Source organism: Chiloscyllium plagiosum, unplaced genomic scaffold (assembly GCF_037043375.1).
Source record: "Chiloscyllium plagiosum isolate Xiang-an unplaced genomic scaffold, Cpla_swu_hap1 HiC_scaffold_10, whole genome shotgun sequence".
NCBI classification, from domain to species: Eukaryota; Metazoa; Chordata; class Chondrichthyes; order Orectolobiformes; family Hemiscylliidae; genus Chiloscyllium; species Chiloscyllium plagiosum.
Window position 1 is genome coordinate 61,445,466 of NW_028270148.1, and position 17,640 is coordinate 61,463,105.

At 43.4% G+C, this 17,640-nt stretch overlaps 1 protein-coding gene across 2 annotated transcripts in view; it reads left to right on the forward strand.

Annotated features, from left to right (window-relative positions):
* eml6 (EMAP like 6) overlaps window positions 1–17,640 on the forward strand; it is a 524,201-nt gene that overhangs the window by 354,196 nt on the left and 152,365 nt on the right. The gene's annotated exons all lie outside the window — the stretch shown is intronic.

Here is a 17,640-nt window from a genome sequence, read left to right on the forward strand (position 1 = left end):
CATTTGTTCAAACATGAAATATGCCCTGCTCACAATCAAACAACATTATCCCCTCCTGTTCTTAGAAAACATCAGTCACAGTATTCACTGCGGAAGGAGCTCCATTCAAAGGAAAATGATGATAATGATCCTCCACATTCTTGTTGATTCTTCTTCCTAGAAAACTAATATAGTTTATGCTCTTATTTGCAGTCAATCTGATTTTGTTCCAATGACAGAACCTGCACCCCTTGGGTTACTTCAGGCACATCTGGTACCTCTTGTACTCTCCCTGTTTTTCTCTTCGTCCATCTGGACTGAAAAGGAGTATGTCGATCTCTATCCTTCTTTTTCTGCTTTCTCCATTGGGAGATAATCAGTGTACAATTTGGTATTGGTCTGTTACATTGCATTTCTATGAGGGGGATCTCAATGGAATCCATTTCTTGTCCTACCTGTGGCTCGGGTTTCTCAACATCCTCCCCATCTTCCTGGTTGTCCCAGTGTTCTCAGCCACTTTCTCAAAACCAATCTAGCATGAGATCTTCCCATTCTTCCATCCGGAAATTCCTTTGGCTGCAAAAAAATCCAACATAATGTGCTGATTATGATGATATTGTTTTTGTCTCCCCCAGAAGATTTCATTTGATTTGTATGACATCACCCACCCTTGCTAGGGGCTGTTAGAACCTTGTATAAAGAGGGCCTGGCTTTATCAATTACTTCATATGGTGCTGCAAATCTGGGGGCTAAAAAGAATGTTGTCTAGTGGATGGAGATCATTACTTGTTGACCCACCTATAACTCTACTAGCTTTGCCTTTGAATCAAAATGAGCTTTACTTTGTTGATTCCTTTTTCCCATGTTATTAGCTGCTCCGTGATTAGCTTTCTTTACCCTTTCAATTATCTGTTGAACCCACCTGTTCCTTGTTATGTTGTCAACTCTTGGTTCTGAGAGGTCAACTCTAGCAAGGGCTCTAATGCCCTTATCTTTCATCCTGTCATCAATGTGTAATGGGTAAATCCAATAGAGAAAGACCCAGTGCTTCTTATTATCATCAGGACATGAGGAAACACTGTCAATCAAGTGGTCATATACTGTTACATCATCTTAGCCAACATATTCTTCAAAGTTCGATTCATTCTTTCTACTATCCCACTGGAGCAAATAGAATATGTGGAACTCTTGTTTTATCCCTGGTAATGTCATGACATTCTGCATTACTTGCGCTGTAGAATGCAATCCTTAATCTGATTCAGTACACCTTGGTAAACCCCAACATGTAAAGACTTTATCTAACAGGATCTTGACCATACTTTTAGCAGTATCGGTTCAAGTAGAGAATACCTCTACCCATTTGGTGAAGGTATCCACCGTCACTAGGGTATGCTTATATCCTCCTGTAGTTGGGGGTAGTGGACCCACAAAGTCTATCTGCAAGTTTGTCCAAGTCTTTCAACTGGCCCAGTACGTCTTAAAGCTCATTTCTTAACATTCCTATCCGGGTTATGTTGTGCACATATCAAGCAATTCTTGACATAATGCACCATGACTCCCTTCATGTGTGGCCACCAACACACTTCCTTAAGTCTTTCCAGGCTTTCTTTGCTCCTTAGTGCCTGCGAATGTTATGAAAGCAGTGTATCAGTTGGTTCCTTTCCTTCTACAAAGTTCCCACTGCATAGAACAATTACATCTCTTACATGAAGTCCCTTTTGTTCATCACAACCCAATTTCTCTTCCTTTAGAAATGTTTGTAATTCAGTATCCCTCCTCTGTTCTCCTGTTAAGTCTGTGGGGGTCTTTCCTTTCTCTTTCTGTGCTCCTATTTCGTCACTCTGCAACTGCCACTCTTTGCTATTACCCCATGTTTAGCCAATTAATTGGCGGCACGTGGCACAGTGGTTGACACTGATGCCTCACAGCACCAGAGACCTGGGTTCAATTCCCGCCTCAGGCAACTGTCTGTGTGGAGTTTGCACATTTTCCCCATGTCTGCGTGGGTTTCCTCCGGGTGCTCCGGTTTCCTCCCACAGTCCAAAACAAAATGTGCAGGTTAGGTGAATTGCCCATAGTGTTAGGTGAAGGGGTAAATGTAGGGGAATGGGTCTGGGTGGGTTGCTTTTCGGAGGGTCGGTGTGGACTTGTTGGGCCGAAGGGCCTGTTTCCACACTGTAAGTAATCTAATCTAATTTTAATTTGCCTTTGTTTTCCTCTGGTGATAACTTGGTATCAGCTTTTTCTTTGATCACTCCATATTCTTTCCCCTTTGCCTTTTATACCTTATACCTTAGCAATGGGACAGACAGTAGGGCTTTCCCATCTGCTGATACAAACCCTTTCACCTCCCATAAGAGTAGATATTCCATCAGGCTGTTGTACACATGAGTATTGTCTGAGCAGATAATAGATCCTGAGGGATATATCACTGGGTGTCTCACTATGTATGCCACTGCTGCCAACTTAGCTGCTTGAGCACTTATGGTCTTTGGCAGTTTCAGGACTATACTATCCATTTCCTGTCATTATTATTCTCTACGTACAAACCACCTTTTGTCTTTCTTTCCCCAGTGTGTAAATATGAATGGATTGACCAAAATCCTTTGTTAATGTCTAATACTGTAAAACATTGTGCTAACTCGCTTTGGTTAGTCATAGTTTCAAGGCTAGTAGCCACTGTAAGGGCTGCCATAGGCATGACTTTATTTAATTCCCTTAGGTCAGTGGTTAATTGCCAGCTCCCTTCTGGCTTTTCAACTGGCCAAATTGGAGAATTATTAGTCCTGGCAACAGGTCACAATACTCCCTGAGTTACTAAACTCTGGATTACTTTCTCCTTCTACTATTTGAGGAACTCTTATTGTTTCTATATCTCCTTGGACACAAATTTCCCTCCTGTTTGATTTTAGCAAAAGCATTTTGATTCTGTATGGACTGGATTGTTGGATCCCAGGTCATATCTACATTTCTCCCACTGTGCAAACTCATTTCCAGTATTGACCAACAGGTATTTCAGCAATAGAATGTTCCTTGCTCCTCCCTGATATCTGCCAGTTCATCAGTTTAGCAGGTCAAAGCAAAATCCTTACCATGTAATCACTTGTCAAAATAGGTTTCTGCTGCTAGGTAGTCGTAGTAGGACCACACAGTGCTATAAGAGTACAGATCCAATCTATACACTTAAAGGACTAGTTACCTATTCTACTTGTAAATGTCCCGTAAATCCAATTAGAATAATTTCTGCCTTTGTTTTTCAGGTATGTTGGTGTAAAGTGAATGTGTTTAGGGTGGTTCAGGATCCCCCTATGTCCCAAAGAAAAGTGATAGCGTGGCCTCCAACCCTACAGTCCACCAAGGGTGTTCCTGTTCCATCCCTCCTGGCATCATACATCTAATTTGGAGGTGCCTGAAATTGTCATTATGAGCTGGGGTACAATCTGCTCATTACCTCCATTGGTAGTATATTATTTTGTGGCACAGGCTGGGGTCCCTCTAGTGGCAAGCTTTAAGTCTGCATTTAATTTGTCCCTCCCTTCCAAGGGGTTGAACAATCTCGAGCGTAGTGTCCACTCCTTCACATGATGTGTCCGCTGTCGGCGGTTCCCCTTCACCGCCCTGACATAACCCATCATTTGGTATGGTAGGGATGGGTCTCCCAGCTCAGACCTTTTCCCTTCGTTTTCCAGGGTATCTAGCATTGTTAGCCAGTGCCATTCTCGTCATATTGGTCTTATTTGGATTTCTCCTTGCCTTATCCCATGCTGTTGTCATCCATCTTACTTTCCATGCTTCTATGTGTGTGGTCTCTGTTGGGTCACAAGCCTTTTCTAAATCCTCCATACCATGTGATACAAAGATCTTTCAGTCTTATAGATTCTGGTGATCTAAATATTCCAAAACACTGACCAGATTTGGGAATCAAATGCTGTTGGGTGTTACCCCTTTCTCTGCCTACACTTACTTAATAATGCCACAGGATCATCTCTAATAGCTCCAATAGCTGTTAAAATAGCTTCCTTTAACTGAGTGCAGGTTCCCTGTCCATTAGCTCTTTCTCTTATTAGGGCCAAAACAACATTCGGATGCAGGCAGATTAATACTAATTTCTTCTCATCATCTAATCCATGTATCAGTCTCTTGATGTTTGGTTTTGTGAACAGCTCCAGGGGATTATCCCCAAACTGACACGTGCCTACAAATTTGGCAATGTTAGTCAATTCTGAGGGTCCAAAGAGAGTGAAATAGTTAATAGTCCGAGCATTTCCTGCCTCAGGTACGATTTGTCACTACAGAAGCCATTGGAACAGACAGGGCTGGGCCTTTCTGTTTTCTCTCACAAGGGGATGGGGTCATCCCATTCCTCACTGTACCCTAGCAGCTCTGTCTCCCCAGTCTACGACTCCACTTCCTTCCCCTTCCTCTTCAGAGATTGGATGTGCAAAGGCACGTGTTATGCTTCGCTGAGTTGTGATGTAGCTCCATAACCTCTCTATTTCTCTCACTTTGTGTGGTTCCCCCTTAGTACTACAATTCTCCTGAACTGTTTTATGTACTACATTCATAGCAATCTTCAAATCATTCATTGCTTTTTCAATGCCTCTTCTCTTGTTCAGATGCCTTCTCATATTTATTTTCCTCTCTCTCTAATTTTTCAAACTGTATCTTATATTGTTTCATGCGGGTGAAATAATTCTCAGCTTTTTCTGTAAGTCTGTTCATCTCCTTTCAAAGGTCATCTATCTGGCTTCAGCATTTCCTATTGGTTTTCTGCCCAGTCCTCCAGCAGATAACTGACTGCTACAGTCTTCTGCAACTCTTTAAACTTCCCACTCCTCATGCTATCCTTAACTAAGTTCCAAAGGGTGTTACTGTGGGCCTCGCATCCAGTACCGTCTTTGTGGTAAATTTGCTGTATTTTGGACACTTCTTGGCCCCGTACAAGGGGAGGGGAAATGAGGAAACTGGAGAAATCTGAGTTCATCCCTTGTGTTTGGAGGGTTCCTAGGCGGAAGATGAGGCACTCTTCCTCCAACCGTCGTGTTCCTATGGTCTGGCGATGGAAGAGTCCAAGGACCTGCATGTGGAGTGGGAGGGGGAGTTGAAGTGTTGAGCCACGGGGTGGTTGGGTTGGTTGGTCCGGGTGTCCCAGAGGTGTTCTCCAGTTTCCTCATTTCCCCTCCCCCCACCTTGTCTCAGTCAAATCCCTCGAACTCAGCACCGCCTTCCTAACTTGCAATCTTCTTCCTGACCTCTCCGCCTCCACCCCACTCCAGCCTATCATCCTCACCTTGACCTCCTTCCACCTATCGCATTTCCAACTCCCCACCCCCAAGTCCCTCCTCCCTCCTCCCTACCTTTTATCTTAGCCTGCTGGACACAGTTTCCTCATTCCTGAAGAAGGGCTTATGCCCCGAAACGTCGATTCTCCTGTTCCTTGGATGCTGACTGACCTGCTGCGCTTTTCCAGCAACACATTTTCAGCCATAATTGATGAGGACTCAAACTTGTGTGCCCGGCACATGACCCTTGATGGTGGAACTAATTCTGGTTCTTCTTCACCCAGCACTGGCCTTTTGCATTGTCATTGTTGCTAACTTCAACAAGTTCAAATTGCAGCATCAATGGCATGTAGCAAATTGCTTTTGACCAGCATCTGACCACTCAGTAATTCCAATGTAGTTGCGTTTTTCAAACATTTTTATCAGTGTAATGTTGTGGTGTCCAGAAAACATGGATTCTGCACTTTTAGCCACTAAACTGACTCTTACTCTGTCCATCCTGAGCATTGTTTCAGCTATTTTCTAGGAGCTGTTCACATGTAAACAGGGACAAGTGATAGCTGGCAATGCAGATTAGGTTGGATGTCACCAGTACATGGTACTGCCTATCACTAGGTACCTGCCTATTCACTGCATGTTCCCTACTATCACACTACCCTGACAGTCTATTTCAACCCATCCCCCAAAAGGGAGACCCACCATATTGAACTTCATCCAGAACTGTTCTCCCTGCCTTGAACCTGAATTACACCTTGATGATGCCCATCTTGTTGTTTTATCATCTCCCAATGGAGGCCACGGTGTTGGTCAGAGTTAATAATGCTCCTTCTTACAGTCCGAATTTCACCCATTGAACTTGTGATCTCCCCAACATTGTCATAATCTTCATTACTGTAAATCCCTCTGCTTCTGTCCTTGACTCCCCTACTCCTTGTCATTTAATCCCGCTGTGCCTATAGACCACTCTTTGAACTCTCCTGAAAGATCAACAAATGGACATTGAGGACTCTATTCTCTCCAGATCTCTGACAGAAGAGATCCTAGACATGATTGTCCAGATCCCTGATTGGTGTATTTTCAAATCCCCTGCATCCTCTGGCAGCTCATTCCATACACGTACCACCTTCTGTGTAAAAAAGATCCCCCTTAGGCCTCTTTTATATCTTTTCCCTCTCACCCTAAACCTATGCCCTCTAGTTCTGAACTCCCCCACTCCAGGGAAAAGACTTTGTCTATTTACTCTATCCATGCCCCTCATTCTTCACATCCAGGTCCTCTGGTTTACCTCTTTATCTCTGGTCACTTACTTGTAGTTGCAGCTACAATTTGATCTGTGGCATTTTCCTTCCGAGTTCCCTTTTAGGACTCATTCTTACATACTCCACACAAATACCATGGATTTCCATTGTAACTTATGGTATTCTGAATAAATTTGTCCCACTTTATCACAGTGGAAGAATTTCAGCCTTCAATTTTCACCTTCATCCTCAGTACTTTACTTTTTGATCTTAGGAAAAGATGTTGGGCCATTCCTAGCCATTTGTGATGCATTCAGCATCACACTTTCTATCCTTTTCAAATTTGTGATGAAAGGGAAAAAACATGTTAGGTTGTGGATTAGCTCATAATCATCTACTTCTGCATAATCATTACTTCTACCAACTGAACAATTGCAACTCTGTAGTCCTCCACATGGGTTCTTATTATGGAAGGTAATGAGTTTTTAAAAGAAGAATCTCTCTTCATACATAGTTTCAGCTGCTCATGCTCTTATCAATCTGTCAGAATTACTTTCCTTGGCTCTGAAATTCAGCATTGGTGTACTTGGCTGTTTGCTTAAACTTCAAAACCATCCCCTAAATGCCTCGGGCACTAACACTTATGCAGCCAATATGTCATAGAAACCTCCCCTGAGAGAAAAGGGTAAATTTCCTGTGCTTTACCTATCACCTTACTCTACATGGGCAACGTCCAAGTTCTCTTTAACAAATTCATTTGATTCACCTCCTCCTCAAAATATACAACGAATGCCTCCACATCTTTTTCTTCAAATTCTGCCGTGTAACTATTCCCCTACTGTGTTTTAGATTATGAGTCAGCTTCTAAGTCAGCATCTGATGTCTTTTTTTTGGACAGGGATCATTTTAAGCTGATATTCATGTTTTATCCCTTTTTCTCTTGTCTATCTTTCAGAGTCATAGAGTCTTAGAGATGTACTGCATGGAAACAGAACCTTCAGTCCAACCAGTCCATGCCGACCAGATATCCCAACCCAATCTAGTCCCACCTGCCAGCACCTGGCCCATATCCCTCCAAACCTTTCCTATTCATATACCCATCCAAATGCATCTTAAATGTTGCAATTGTACCAGCCTCCACCACTTCCTATGGCAGCTCATTCCATACACGTACCACCCTCTGCGTGAAAAAGTTACCCTGTAGGTCTCTTTTATATCTTTCCCCCTCTCACTCTAAACCTATGCGCTCCAAGTCTGGACTCCCCAACCCCAGGGAAAAGACTTTGCCTATTTACCCTATCCATGCCCCTCAACTTTATAAACCTCTATAAGGTCACCCTTTAGCCTCTGACGCTCCAGGGAAAACAGCCCCAGCATGTTCAGCCTCTCCCTATAGCTCAAATCCTCCAACCCTGGCAACATCCTTGTAAATCTTTTCTGAACCCTTTCAAGTTTCACAACATCTTTCCGATAGGAAGGAGATCAGAATTGCACGCAATATTCCAACAGTGGCCTAACCAATGTCCTGTACAGCCGCAACATGACCTCCCAACTCCTGTACCCAATACTCTGACCAATAAAAGAAAGCATACCAAATGCCGTCTTCACTATCCTATCTACCTGCAACTCCAAATTTCAAAGAGCTATGAGCACTCCAAGGTCGCTTTGTTCAGCAACACTCCCTAGGATCTTACCATTAAGTGTATAAGTCCTGCTAAGATTTGCTTTCCCAAAATGCAGCACCTCGCATTTATCTGAATTAAACTCCATCTGCCACTGCTCAGCCCATTGGCCCATCTGGTCAAGTTCCTACATCTGTCTTCTACCTTTGAGCCAGGTCTGTATCCAAATGGCTAGTTCTCCCTGTATTCCATGAGATCTAACCTTGCTAATCAGTCTCCCATGGGGAACCTTGTCGAACGCCTTACTGAAGTCCATATAGATCACATCTATTACTCTGCCCTCATCAAGCTTCTTTGTCACTTTTTCAAAAAACTCAATCAAGTTTGTGAGACATGATTTCCCACGCACAAATCCATGTTGACTATCCCTAATCAGTCCTTGCCTTTCTAAATACATGTAGATTCTGTCCCTCAGGATTCCCTGAGGGACCTCACCTGTGACTATCGATAACACAGATATCTCACAAAAGGCCCAGCAATCACTTCTCTAGCTTCCCACAGAGTTCTAGGGTTCACCTGATCAGGTCCTGGGGATTTATCGACTTTTATGCGTTTCAAGACATCCAGCACTTCCTCCTTTGTAATATGGACATTTTGCAAGATGTCACCATCTATTTCTCTATTCTGTCCCTAGTTACCCTTTTGTCCTTAATGTATTTGTAAAAACTCTTTGGATTCTCCTTAATTTTATTTGCCAAAGCTATCTCATGTCCCCTTTTTGCCCTCCTGATTTCTCTCTTACGCATACCCCTACTGCCTTTATCCACTAAGGATTCACTCGATCTCTCCTGTCCATACCTTACATATGCTTCCTTCTTTTTCTTAACCAAACCCTCAATTTCTTTAGTCATCCAGCATTCCCTATACCTACCAGCCTTTCCTTTCACCTAATAGGAATATACTTTCTCTGGATTCTCGTTATCTCATTTCTGAAGGCTTACCATTTTCCAGCCATCCCTTTACCCGCGAACATCTGCCCCCAATCAGCTTTCGAAAGTTCTTGCCTAACACTGTCAAAATTATTCTTTCTCCAATTTACAACTTCAACTTTTAGAGCTGGTCTATCCTTTTCCATCATAATTTTAAAATATAATAGAATTATGGTCACTGGCCCCAAAGTGCTCCCCCACTGACACGTCAGTCATCTGCCCTGCCTTATTTCTCAAGAGTAAGTCAAGTTTTGCACCTTCTCTAGTAGGTACATCCACATACTGAATCAGAAAATTTTCTTGTACACACTTAACAAATTCCTCTCCATCTAAACCCTTAACATTATGGCAGTCTCAGTCTATGTTCGGAAAGTTAAAATCCCCTACCATAACCACCCAATTATTCTTACAGATAGCTGAGATCTCCTCACAAGTTTGTTTCTCAATTTCCCTCTAACTATTAGGGGGTCTATAATACAATCCCAATAAGGTGATCATCCCTTTCTTATTTCTCAGTTCCACCCAAATAACTTGTCTGGATGTAGTTTCAGGAATATCCTCCTTCAGCACAGCTGTAATGCTATCCCTTATCAAAAATGCCACCCACCCCCCTCCTGTCTTGCCTCCATTTCTATCCTTCCTGTAGCATTTGTATCCTGGAACATTAAGCTGCCAGTCCTGCCCATCCCTGAGCCATGTTTCTGTAATTGCTATGATATCCCAGTCCCATTTTCCTAACCATGCCCTGAGTTCATCTGCCTTTCCTTTTAGGCCCCTTGCATTGAAATAAATGCAGTTTAATTTATTAGTCCTACCTTGTCCTGCTTGCCCAGACTGTTTGACTCGCCTCTGTGCTCAACTGTACCAGTCTCAGATTGATCTCTTTCCTCACTATCTCCCTGGGTCCCACCTACCTTCCTCCTTCCCCCACCTTACGAGGTTAAATCCTCCTGACCAGCTCTAGCAAGTCTCCCTGCTAGTACATTAGTCCCCTTCCAATTTAGGTGCAATCCATCCTTCTTGTACAGGTCACTTCTACCCCAAAAGAGATTCCAATGATCCAAAAATGTGAATCCTTCCCCCATACACCAGCTCCTCAGCCTGCTTTCATCTGCTCTATTCTCCTATTCCTGCCCTCACTAGCTCGTAGCACCAGGAGTAATCCAGATATTACTACTCTCGAGGACCTCCTTTTTAAATTTCTACCTAACTCTCTGTAATCTCCCTTCAGAATCTCAACCTTTTCCCTTCCTGTGTCGTTGGTTCCAGTGTGGAACCTCTTCCCCTTGAGAACATTCTGCACTCTCTGAGACATCCTTGATCCTGGCACCAGGGAAGCAACACACCATTCTGCTTTTTCTCTGCAGGCCACAGAAATGTCTGTCTGTACCTCGCACTAGAGAATCCCCTAACACAATTGATCTCTTGGAACCGGATGTACCCCTCATTGCATTAGAGCCAGTCTCCATACCAGAGACTTGGTTGTTCGTGCTATGTTCCCCTGACAATCCGTCACCCCCTACATTTTCCAAAACTGCATCCTTGTTTGAAATGGGTATATCCACATAAGACTACTGCACTAGCTGCCTACCTGTCTTACTTTTCCTGGAGTTAACCCATCTATGAGACTGTATCTGAGAATTTCCCCCCTTCCTATAACTACCATCCATCAAGGTTGTTGCAAATTCCTCATTGCTTCTAACTGTCTCTCCAACCGATCCATTCAATCTGATAAGATTCACAGCCATCAGCATTTATGGCAGATATAATCCACAGTAACTCTTAAACTCTCTTTAAACTCCCACATCTGACAAGAAGTACATATCACTCTATTCAAGGCCATTTTTGCTCCTTCACAATCTACAGACCCTAAAAATAACTCCGTCTTATTCCTCTACAAATACTGCCCCAGGTTAAATTAATAGTTATGACTTATATTTTAAGTTTAAATCAAAAGACATGTCTCCAAAAACATATAATGAATAAAGAACCTACTCTACTCACTACTGCAGATTCTCTGTAGGCCACACTTAAAACAACAATTAACTTATCTGATTCTGTGCTGTGAACTTCCCCCAACAGTTCCTCCAAGATCAGTTGTGAATTTCGTTGTTTGATAATTTTCCCAGATGCACGCCGATGTCCAGCGATACACGAATTCAAACAGCAAAGGCAGTAACTGTGCAGGTTCTCTCTCTCTCTCTTTCTCTCCCTTCTGCAATGACCTCACCATGTGCTTCCTTTGTCTGTTCTTCTCCCTTTTAAAACTGCTGTTGTTTTGACTTCTTTTTTCCAAAGTTCCAAAACAATATAACAGCATATGAAACAGTAATTGCTGCTCCTGCAATTCGAGGAAATCACCTCTAGCACCTATTCTTTCCTTTGCAAATATTTTTCTAGTTTTGTTTTTTAATTGCAACTCCCCTTCTTTGGAAATAGGAAACAACCTAACATCTATGATTGGCAAAATGCTGGAATCTGTTATTAAGTTAATAGTAACAAGACATTTTGGAAATTTTCAACAAACCCCAGTATGGTTTTATGAAAGAGAAATTGTTTTCTCAGAAATTTATTAGAGTTCTTTGAGGACTTATGAAGCAGGTAACTAAAGGAAAACCAGTAGATGTAGTTTATTTGGATTTCCAACGACATTTAGTAAGCTGCTACATAAAAGTTTACTGCATTAAATAATGGCAGCTCCTGTTATTGGGAGGAATATCTTCGCATGGGTAGAGCATTGGTAAACAAAGAATCTGAGAGGATAAATGGTTCATTTATCTTAAGCTTATTCAATAGGCAGCCTGCAGGCCATTGTGTGGATCATCAAGTGATCCTATGTGGTGTGCCAAGTCATTGTTGTAAATGCAAATATAACTAGAATGTTTTACAAGGAGTAACTCTCCAATCAGAGACTTCTGTTTTTTACCATTAGTGATCATATCAACAACAAATGATGGAAATAAATGATCTGTAGTCATAGTGGTGAATAGTGAAATGTAAGTATTTTCACTTAACTTGACATTTGAAGCTAGATTAGATTAGATTCCCTACAGTGTGGAAACAAGCCCTTCGGCCCAACAAGTTCACACCAACCCTCCGAAGAGTAACCCACCCAGACCCATTTCCCTCTGACAAATGCACCTAACACTATGGGCAATTTAGCATGGCCAATTCACCTGACCTGCACATCTTTGGACTGTGGGAGGAAACCAGAGCACCCAAAGGAAACCCATGCAGACACGGGCAGAATGTGCAAACTCCACACAGATAATCGCCCAAGGCTGGAATTGAACCCGGGACTCTGGTGCTGTGAGGCAGCCGTGCTAACCACTGAGCCACTGTGCCGCCCTATAGCAATGAGTATGTAGAATAGAGACTGGGAGAATTTTACTGAGGCACTGATTTAGGAGGTAATAAATGAGAGTTGACCTATTATGAGGCAGAGGAGGTGAATGAGAGTTGTGCCACTGGGAGATGGGAAGGAGGAGAAGGGGAGCTGGGCCACTGGAGTTAGGGGAAGGTGGTGAAGGGAGTTGTGGGGGATGCTGTTGGAAGAGATGTTGGCAAGAGGAGCTGTGGGTGCAGCAGCCATGCAAGACAGGAAAGCTGGAGTGTTAGACTAGGCAGGAGGAAGCACAGGTTGTCATCATCATAGCTGCAGATACTGCCTCTCAGCGATATTAATCACTAAACCTCCTGGGCCTGTGTGACTCAGTGCATGTGTTGATGTGAGTAAGAGCAAAGTGACTGTGTGAACATTAGTGGATGGGTGAATGGCTGAGCAAGTGAGCATGTCTAACTACTATATGAACGTGTGCAATTTAGCATTCCACTGTGGGTGGGTGAAGTTGTGGGACCGAAGCAGACACAGAGCCACCCTTTTCTTCACCTGTCCAACTGAGCTTAGGGAAAACCACTTGAGTGTAAGCAGTTGCATAGCCTGACGCAGGATATACCCTGAGTAGTGAGACCCTAGATAAGCCCGCAGCAAAACTCCAAAAAAAAAGCTGAGCATTGGTCAAATAACTAAAATGTTCTTCAGGATCCGGGCCAGCATACTATTCTAATTGCTGCAGGTATGTGGACTTGAAACAACAAATGAGTTCTACGTTGCCTGACTTGAGTAAGAGGACTCAAGGCTGGTATCTAGAAAAGTGCATACCCTGGAAAATCTATCTATGTGTGGTTTGGAACTGTTAAATTACTTAGTAACATCCAAATCAGAACTAATCAAAATAAATATCTGGTTAAATCCTTGTGGTGATTTCAAGCAAATGGTAAATTGCTTCTTGCAGCTGGATAAATATCCAAAGCCTAGCAAAGAGGACTTGTACGCAAAACTGGCAGGGGCCTGTTCTTCATGAAGCTGGACATGAGCCACAAGTACCTGTGATTATGACTAGATGAGGAGTGCCAGAAGCATGCCACAATTAATACCCACCAGAGTTTGTATCAATATATAAGACTGTCATTTGGGGTATCATCAGCCTATGCAACCTTTCAGCAGATGATGAAGAACATCTTAGAAGGTTCATCCCAGATCACTTTTTATCTGGATGACATGCTAATAACAGGGATGACCAATACAGAACACTTACAGAACTTGGACGTAGTCCTTAGATATTTTTCCCAGGTGGGTGTACACCTTAAAAGGGAGAAGTGTGTATTCCAGGCACCCCAAGTGACCTACTTGGGCTACAGAGTCAACAAGACCAGTTTACACCCATTGAAAGATAAAGTGAGGACGATCAACATTCCCATGTCTGTACAGGTGCTTAGGTCTTTCCTTGGGTTGGTGAATTATTACGGAAAGTTTATATTTAACCTGGCCTCCATCCTGACACCCTTATACCTGTTATTGATAAAGCGTCAGCCCCGAAAATGGTCATTTAGCCAAGAAGTAGCCTGTAGGGAAGTGAAAAAGCATCTATTATTTTCTAAGGTGTTGGCCCACTACATTCCCAAGCGAGAGGTGGTGCTGACATGTAATGCATCCCCTACAATATCAGGTTTAGTGTTGGCTCACCGTTGGCCCAATGGAGAGGAATGCCCAACAGTGTATGCTTCCTGCACTTTGGCTGATACTGAACACAAATACGCACAGGTAGAGAAGGAAGGTGTGGCGGTTATTTTTAGAATGATAAAGTTCCACCAATACCTTTACAGACATAAATTTGTAATTGTAATGGACCACAAACACCTGCTAGGGCTACTTAAAGAAGCCAAGGAAATGCCACCATAGCTTCTGGTAGAATTCAGTGTTGGACCCTCATTCCCAGTGCGTACAATTATAAGTTGAAACACCGTTTGGGAGGCCAAGTGGCAAATGCAGACGCCTTGAGCCACCTCCCACGGGCAGATACACCACAAGTGATACCTCTCCTGGAAGAGTCCGTTTACTTTCTGGACACCCTTCCCATCACCAATGGCATTATCTGACTGTGGACACAAAAAGATCCAATCCTGTCTTAAATAAAACAGCTGCTGGGGATTTGGGAAGCAAAAGGACCATCACAACCAGAAGTGAAATCTTTCTGGACCAGACAAGATCAGAGCACCATAGAGAATGGTGCATTATTTTGGGGAACAAGAGTGAGTGCCCCAAGTAAAGGTTGCTGCCAGATACTGGCTGAACTCCACCAGGGTTATTAAGGAGTTTCCAAAATGAAAATGTTGGCAAGAAGATATGTCTGGTGTCCAGGATTGGATTCTGACAATAGCCACATTGGTGAAGCAATGCAAAGAGTATCAACAAGAACAAAAATTACTGCCAACAGCTCCCCCACATTCAGGGGAATGGCCAATTAAATCCTGGACTTGGTTGCACATCGACTATACTGGTCCTTTCATGGGCTCAATGTTCTTGGTCGTCGTAGATGCCCATTCAAAGTGGTTGACATGCATAGAGTTCAGTCGTCAAACTTGGTGATGACAATTGAAAAATCACGAGCATCATTTGCAATACACAGACTCCTGGAAGTATTAGTAACAGACCATGGGATGTCATTTCCCAGCAGGCAATTCAAGTATTTCCTCAAGTCAAATGGCATTCAGCATGTTTAGAGAGCTCCATGCCATCATCCAATGGTCTGGCAAAAAGAGCAGTCCAAATATTGTAAGCAGGCTTAAAGAAACAGCCTACTGCTTCACTCGATACCAAACTGTCTCCGGTCCTGTTTGATTATAAGACCACCTCTAACAACTACAAGGATAGCTCCAACAGAGTTGCTGATAGGGAGGAGAATCTGCACCAGATTAAACCTGATATTCCCAGACCTGTGGGGCATCAGGGATACCAATGCTCTTTGAGCGAGAGAGACAGTTTACTTCTGGGGATAAAGTTTGGAGTCAAAAGCACAGAAATGGTCCTTCATGGGTACAAGGTGATATCAACATGTGGTCAGGTCCTGTGACATACAAAGTTCAAGTAGGTGAAGCAGTCCTGAACAAACATGTAGATCACATTGAAGTTGCTTCTTTGCAAACGGGGCAAGTGCAAAATTTATCCAGCCCCTCAGAACAGTCAGAAAGGCTGTCAGAAACCGTGGGTTCTCTCCCGCTGTATAGCACGAAGAATCCCAAGAGTCTGAGATGGACGCAGCCGATGTCACAGCCTTGATACCATTACCGCCTAAAGAGGAGGAGGAATTTCTTCCGAGATGCTCTGGGCGCAAGATCTGTACATGCTGCCCAAGTCAGAGTCAGTGGAACTAGACCTGGTGTGAAAATGTCCCAGGAGAAGCTACAAAAGAAAGTACAGGCCTGCTTCCCAGATAGATTAAATGAGCTCTTCGTGGGACTTTAGCCTCTTTCTTGAGGAACTTCCCATCTTCATGGACAAGGGGCATCCTCCAATAATAACATCCCCTCTCTCCCTCACTCCACACGGGTTTACTACTTTAAAAGAAATTATGAATTCCATACCAACCACACTATTAAATGGGCAGTGTATTATTGGAGCTGAAAATGTGTTGCTGGAAAAGCGCAGCAGGTCAGGCAGCATCCAGGGAACAGGAGAATCGATGTTTCGGGCATAAGCCCTTCTTCAGTGTATTATTGGAGTCAGTTGAACTAATAACAAACTCAATTTATCCTTAATTATGGGGTGAGCTCTAGAAGATGGTGGGCTAGTCCGATGTTACAGGACCACCACCAAAAACACACCCAGCAAAGGTATGTAATATTCAGCCCCCTAGCTTACTGAGCTTTGCTCACTAGTTTGTCACATGAGAAAAATATTGAAGTGTGAATCATAGAATCCCTACAGTGTGGAAGGAGGTCATTCAGCCCATCGAGTCCAGACCAATCTTCCAAACAGCATCCCACCCAGACACACCTCCCTACTCTATCCCTATAACCCTGAATTTTCCATGCTAATCGAGCTAGCCTAAACATCCCTGGGCATTTTGGGCAATTCAGCATGGCCAATCCACCTAACCTACATATCTTTGGACTGTGGAAGGAAACCGGAGCACTCAGACGATATCCACGCAGACACGGGAAAACATGCAAACTCCACACAGTTGCCCAAGACTGAATCAAACCCAGGTCCCTGGCACTATGACGCAGCGTGCTAATCCCTGAGCCATCGTGCTGCCCACGTGAACAACATACAAAAAGTTTGGACAATTTTGGTGCACAGAGTGGTAAACTGACAGGGATTTGTGCGGGAGTGTAAACTATTTAGAATCCGTGTTAATAATTTTGAAAAAAGGGACAAGTATGTTGTAGCCACATAAAAAGCAAATGTGAGAGAAGTCCAAAAAAATAAAAGTTAAAAGATATACAGATCAGTCTCTGGGTTGTTTTGAATAGTAGATTGTGGAATGTTGATAGTTGAGCAGTCTATTTTGAGATTGTTGGCTTTGTCCTAGTTCCCTTTGAATTAACTTGCTAAATGGCTTCCACACTCAACGTGAGAAACCCCCTTACCTGTAATAGAGTTGTGATAGTTCTTTAACTACAGAGGAAACTCGATTATCCAAATACCAATTATTCAAAAATCGGATTATCCGAAGGAGATCTTGAGGCCCTGATAGAAACATTACATCAAAGACCTGTTTCCAGCAGTGATCGTGTCTTTTGTTTACAGTGATTAAACAGGCACCATCTCCAAATGACTGACTTCCTGCCCTCTCTATCTCTCCACACTTTCCCTGGAGTTCTACAGAGGGGTGTACCCTAACCCCTCCCCGCTTCCCAGGAATAATCTCTCCAACATTCCTGTCAAACGTTTGCTGTAAAATGGTGTGTGTGTGTGTGTGTGTGTGTGTGTGTGTGTGTGTGTGTGTGTGTGTGTGTGTGTGTGTGTGTGTGTGTGTGTGTGTGTGTGTGTGTGTGTGTGTGTGTGTGTGTGTGTGTGTGTGTGTGTGTGTGTGTGTGTGTAGCACGCTCTTTGGAGGCTGATGCCCCGGAGAGGGGCCGGGGTAGGAGGTGGTGGTGGGGGCTTGCGTGCTTTGTGCTGGGGGGCAGGGTTGGATCGGGTTGGGGGTGGGGTTTGGGTTTGGACAGAGTTGGGGGTTGGGGGAGT